Source organism: Oncorhynchus keta, chromosome 10, assembly GCF_023373465.1.
Source record: "Oncorhynchus keta strain PuntledgeMale-10-30-2019 chromosome 10, Oket_V2, whole genome shotgun sequence".
Classification (NCBI taxonomy): Eukaryota; Metazoa; Chordata; class Actinopteri; order Salmoniformes; family Salmonidae; genus Oncorhynchus; species Oncorhynchus keta.
In genome coordinates, this window is record NC_068430.1 from 81,649,899 (window position 1) to 81,656,548 (window position 6,650).

A 6,650-nucleotide genomic window follows, 5' to 3' on the forward strand; every position below is an offset into this window, starting at 1 on the left:
GGTCAGGCCAGGGTGTGACATGGGTTTTTGTATGTGGTGTGTAGCTTAGTGGGATTGTAGCTTAGTGGGGTGTTCTAGGAGAGTCTATGGCTGTCTGAAGTGGTTCTCAATCAGAGGCAGGTGTTTATCGTTGTCTCTGATTCGGAACCATATTTAGGCAGCCATATTCTTTGGTTGTATTGTGGGTGATTGTCCTGAGTGTCTTGATGTCCTTGTTCGATGTATGTTGACACAAGTATAGGCTGTTTTCGGGTTTCGTTTATTGTTTTGTAGTGTTTGTGTTTAGTCGCGTTTATGTTGTTTGAATAAACATGGATCGCAATCGACACGCTGCAGTTTGGTCCGACTCTCCTTCACCATATGAAAACCGTGACAATGTGGTTTGTCGTCCTCCCGTTTACTTAATGTATTTTTGTCTTTTTTGTATATATTTCCATTTATTTTTCAATCTCTTTTCCATTTTTAAATTCAATATACCATCGGGTAACCCGCCTCACTCAATGTGCCACTGATCTGCTATTTTTTTTTTTGACCTTATAGCCAGAACCGCCATCAGAAGCTATCAGAGGCTAAACAGCGAATTAGCTACTAGCTATTTAGTCATTGTTAGCCACTCCTAGCGGCCTTTACCCTCTGCACAGGCACCAGCTGTTTTTTAGCCTGGATAATACCTGCCAGCCTGGGACTTTAGTACCTCAGCCAGATAGCAAAACCTGGACCCATACAAATCAGCTGTGCTTGACAATCTGGACCCTATATTTCTGAAACTATCCGCTGCCATTGTCACAACCCCTATTACCAGCCTGTTCAACCTCTCTTTCATATTGTCTGAGATCCCCAAGGATTGGAAAGCTGCCGCGGTCATCCCACTCTTCAAAGGGGGAGACACCCTGGACCCAAACTGTTACTGACCCATATCCATCCTGCCCTGCCTATCTAAGGTCTTCGAAAGCCAAGTCAACAAACAGGTCACTGACCATCTCGAATCCCACCGTACCTTCTCCGCTGTGTAATCTGGTTTCCGAGCCGGTCACGGGTGCACCTAAGCCACGCTCAAGGTACTAAACGATATCATAACCGCCATCGATAAAAGACAGTGCTGTGCAGCCGTCTTCATCGACCTGGCCAAGGCTTTTGACTCTGTCAATCACCGTATTCTTATCGGCAGACTCAATAGCCTTGGTTTCTAAAATGACTGCCTCGCCTGGTTCACCAACTACTTCGCAGACAGAGTTCAGTGTGTCAAATCGGACGGCATGTTGTCCGGACCTCTGGCAGTCTCTATAGGGGTACCACAGGGTTCAATTCTCGGGCCGACTCTTTTCTCTGTATATATCACCGATGTTGCTCTTGCTGCGGGTGATTCCCTGATCCACCTCTACGCAGACTACACCATTTTGTATACATCTGGCCCTTCTTTGGACACTGTTAACTAACCTCCAAACAAGCTTCAATGCCATACAACTGTCCTTCCATGGCCTCCAACAGGTCTTAAGTGCTAATCAAATTAAATGCATGCTTTTCAACCGTTCGCTGCCCGCACCCGCCCGCCCGACTAGCATCACTACTCTGGACGGTCCTGGCCGAGAATATGTGGACAACTACAAATACCTAGGTGTCTGATTAGACTGTACACTCTCCTTAAACATCTCCAATCCAAAATCAAATCTTGAATCAGCTTTCTATTTCGCAACACAGGCTCCTTCACTCACGCCGCCAAACTTACCCTTGTAAAACGGACTATCCTACTGATCCTCGACTTCGGCGATGTCATCTACAAAATAGCATCCAATACTCTACTCAACAAACTGGAAGCAGTCTATCACAGTGCCATCCGTTTTCTTACCAAAGCCCCTTATACCACCCACCACTGCGACCTGTAAGCTCTAGTTTGCTGGCTCTCGCTACATATTCGTCGCCACACCCACTGGCTCCAGGTCATCTATAAATCTATACTAGGTAAAGCTCTGCCTTATCTCAGCTCACTGGTCACCATAACAACACCCACCCATAGCAGCTCACTGGTCACCATAACAACACCCACCCATAGCATGCGCTCCAGCAGGTATATCTCACTGGTCACATAACAACACCCACCCATAGCATGCGCTCCAGCAGGTATATCTCACTGGTCACCATAACAACACCCAGCCATAGCATGCGCTCCAGCAGGTATATCTCACTGGTCACCATAACAACACCCACCCATAGCACGCGCTCCAGCAGGTATATCTCACTGGTCACCATAACAACACCCACCCATAGCACGCGCTCCAGCAGGTATATCTCACTGGTCACCATAACAACACCCACCCATAGCATGCGCTCCAGCAGGTATATCTCACTGGTCACCATAACAACACCCACCCATAGCATGCGCTCCAGCAGGTATATCTCACTGGTCACATAACAACACCCACCCATAGCATGCGCTCCAGCAGGTATATCTCACTGGTCACCATAACAACACCCACCCTAGCACGCGCTCCAGCAGGTATATCTCACTGGTCACATAACAACACCCACCCATAGCATGCGCTCCAGCAGGTATATCTCACTGGTCACCATAACAACACCCACCCATAGCATGCGCTCCAGCAGGTATATCTCACTGGTCACATAACAACACCCACCCATAGCATGTGCTCCAGCAGGTATATCTCACTGGTCACCATAACAACACCCACCCATAGCATGCGCTCCAGCAGGTATATCTCACTGGTCACATAACAACACCCACCCATAGCATGTGCTCCAGCAGGTATATCTCACTGGTCACCATAACAACACCCACCCATAGCATGCGCTCCAGCAGGTATATCTCACTGGTCACCATAACAACACCCACCCATAGCATGCGCTCCAGCAGGTATATCTCACTGGTCACCATAACAACACCCACCCATAGCAGCTCACTGGTCACCATAACAACACCCACCCATAGCATGCGCTCCAGCAGGTATATCTCACTGGTCACATAACAACACCCACCCATAGCATGCGCTCCAGCAGGTATATCTCACTGGTCACCATAACAACACCCAGCCATAGCATGCGCTCCAGCAGGTATATCTCACTGGTCACCATAACAACACCCACCCATAGCATGCGCTCCAGCAGGTATATCTCACTGGTCACATAACAACACCCACCCATAGCATGTGCTCCAGCAGGTATATCTCACTGGTCACCATAACAACACCCACCCATAGCATGCGCTCCAGCAGGTATATCTCACTGGTCACCATAACAACACCCACCCCACCCAGGTATATCACTGGTCACCATAACACCCACCCATAGCATGCGCTCCAGCAGGTATATCTCACTGGTCACCATAACAACACCCACCCATAGCATGCTGGTCACCATAACAACACCCAGCCATAGCATGCGCTCCAGCAGGTATATCTCACTGGTCACCATAACAACACCCACCCTAGCACTGGTCACTGGTCACATAACAACACCCACCCATAGCATGCGCTCCAGCAGGTATATCTCACTGGTCACCATAACAACACCCACCCATAGCATGCGCTCCAGCAGGTATATCTCACTGGTCACCATAACAACACCCACCCATAGCATGCGCTCCAGCAGGTATATCTCACTGGTCACCATAACAACACCCACCCATAGCATGCGCTCCAGCAGGTATATCTCACTGGTCACCATAACACCCACCCATAGCATGCGCTCCAGCAGGTATATCTCACTGGTCACATAACAACACCCACCCATAGCATGCGCTCCAGCAGGTATATCTCACTGGTCACCATAACAACACCCAGCCATAGCATGCGCTCCAGCAGGTATATCTCACTGGTCACCATAACAACACCCACCCATAGCATGCGCTCCAGCAGGTATATCTCACTGGTCACATAACAACACCCACCCATAGCATGCGCTCCAGCAGGTATATCTCACTGGTCACCATAACAACACCCACCCATAGCATGCGCTCCAGCAGGTATATCTCACTGGTCACCATAACAACACCCACCCATAGCATGCGCTCCAGCAGGTATATCTCACTGGTCACCATAACAACACCCACCCATAGCATGCGCTCCAGCAGGTATATCTCACTGGTCACCATAACAACACCCACCCATAGCACGCGCTCCAGCAGGTATATCTCACTGGTCACCATAACACCTGCTTTTGCCGTCTTTCCTTCCACTAACTTTAAACATCAGCTATCTGAGCAGCTAATCGATCACTGCAGCTGTACATAGTCCATCTGTAAATAGCCCACCCGATCTACCTACCTCATCCCCATATTGTTTTTATTTACTTTTCTGCTCTTTTGCACACCAGTATCACTACTTACACACCATCATCTGCTCATCTGTCACTCCAGTGTTAATCTGATCAATTGTAATTATTTCGCTACTGTGGCCTATTTATTGCCTCTCGCCATTTGCACACACTGTATATAGACTTTATTTTGTTCTATTGTGTTATTGACTGTACGCTTGTTTACTCCATGTGTAACTCTGTGTTGTTGTCTGTGTCGCACTGCTTTGCTTTATCTTGGCCAGGTCACAGTTGTAAATGAGAACATGTTCTCAACTAGCCTACCTGGTTAAATAAAGGTGTTCTCAACTAGCCTACCTGGTTAAATAAAGGTGTTCTCAACTAGCCTACCTGGTTAAATAAAGGTGTTCTCAACTAGCCTACCTGGTTAAATAAAGGTGTTCTCAACTAGCCTACCTGGTTAAATAAAGGTGTTCTCAACTAGCCTACCTGGTTAAATAAAGGTGTTCTCAACTAGCCTACCTGGTTAAATAAAGGTGTTCTCAACTAGCCTACCTGGTTAAATAAAGGTGTTCTCAACTAGCCTACCTGGTTAAATAAAGGTGTTCTCAACTAGCCTACCTGGTTAAATAAAGGTGTTCTCAACTAGCCTACCTGGTTAAATAAAGGTGTTCTCAACTAGCCTACCTGGTTAAATAAAGGTGTTCTCAACTAGCCTACCTGGTTAAATAAAGGTGTTCTCAACTAGCCTACCTGGTTAAATAAAGGTGTTCTCAACTAGCCTACCTGGTTAAATAAAGGTGTTCTCAACTAGCCTACCTGGTTAAATAAAGGTGTTCTCAACTAGCCTACCTGGTTAAATAAAGGTGTTCTCAACTAGCCTACCTGGTTAAATAAAGGTGTTCTCAACTAGCCTACCTGGTTAAATAAAGGTGTTCTCAACTAGCCTACCTGGTTAAATAAAGGTGTTCTCAACTAGCCTACCTGGTTAAATAAAGGTGTTCTCAACTAGCCTACCTGGTTAAATAAAGGTGTTCTCAACTAGCCTACCTGGTTAAATAAAGGTGTTCTCAACTAGCCTACCTGGTTAAATAAAGGTGTTCTCAACTAGCCTACCTGGTTAAATAAAGGTGTTCTCAACTAGCCTACCTGGTTAAATAAAGGTGTTCTCAACTAGCCTACCTGGTTAAATAAAGGTGTTCTCAACTAGCCTACCTGGTTAAATAAAGGTGTTCTCAACTAGCCTACCTGGTTAAATAAAGGTGTTCTCAACTAGCCTACCTGGTTAAATAAAGGTGTTCTCAACTAGCCTACCTGGTTAAATAAAGGTGTTCTCAACTAGCCTACCTGGTTAAATAAAGGTGTTCTCAACTAGCCTACCTGGTTAAATAAAGGTGTTCTCAACTAGCCTACCTGGTTAAATAAAGGTGTTCTCAACTAGCCTACCTGGTTAAATAAAGGTGTTCTCAACTAGCCTACCTGGTTAAATAAAGGTGTTCTCAACTAGCCTACCTGGTTAAATAAAGGTGTTCTCAACTAGCCTACCTGGTTAAATAAAGGTGTTCTCAACTAGCCTACCTGGTTAAATAAAGGTGTTCTCAACTAGCCTACCTGGTTAAATAAAGGTGTTCTCAACTAGCCTACCTGGTTAAATAAAGGTGTTCTCAACTAGCCTACCTGGTTAAATAAAGGTGTTCTCAACTAGCCTACCTGGTTAAATAAAGGTGTTCTCAACTAGCCTACCTGGTTAAATAAAGGTGTTCTCAACTAGCCTACCTGGTTAAATAAAGGTGTTCTCAACTAGCCTACCTGGTTAAATAAAGGTGTTCTCAACTAGCCTACCTGGTTAAATAAAGGTGTTCTCAACTAGCCTACCTGGTTAAATAAAGGTGTTCTCAACTAGCCTACCTGGTTAAATAAAGGTGTTCTCAACTAGCCTACCTGGTTAAATAAAGGTGTTCTCAACTAGCCTACCTGGTTAAATAAAGGTGTTCTCAACTAGCCTACCTGGTTAAATAAAGGTGTTCTCAACTAGCCTACCTGGTTAAATAAAGGTGTTCTCAACTAGCCTACCTGGTTAAATAAAGGTGTTCTCAACTAGCCTACCTGGTTAAATAAAGGTGTTCTCAACTAGCCTACCTGGTTAAATAAAGGTGTTCTCAACTAGCCTACCTGGTTAAATAAAGGTGTTCTCAACTAGCCTACCTGGTTAAATAAAGGTGTTCTCAACTAGCCTACCTGGTTAAATAAAGGTGTTCTCAACTAGCCTACCTGGTTAAATAAAGGTGTTCTCAACTAGCCTACCTGGTTAAATAAAGGTGTTCTCAACTAGCCTACCTGGTTAAATAAAGGTGTTCTCAACTAGCCTACCTGGTTAAATAAAG

At 45.6% G+C, this 6,650-nt stretch overlaps 1 protein-coding gene across 2 annotated transcripts in view; it reads right to left on the reverse strand.

The window, feature by feature from the left end:
* Positions 1-6,650, reverse strand: part of nxnl1 (nucleoredoxin like 1) — a 13,475-nt gene that overhangs the window by 6,194 nt on the left and 631 nt on the right. The gene's annotated exons all lie outside the window — the stretch shown is intronic.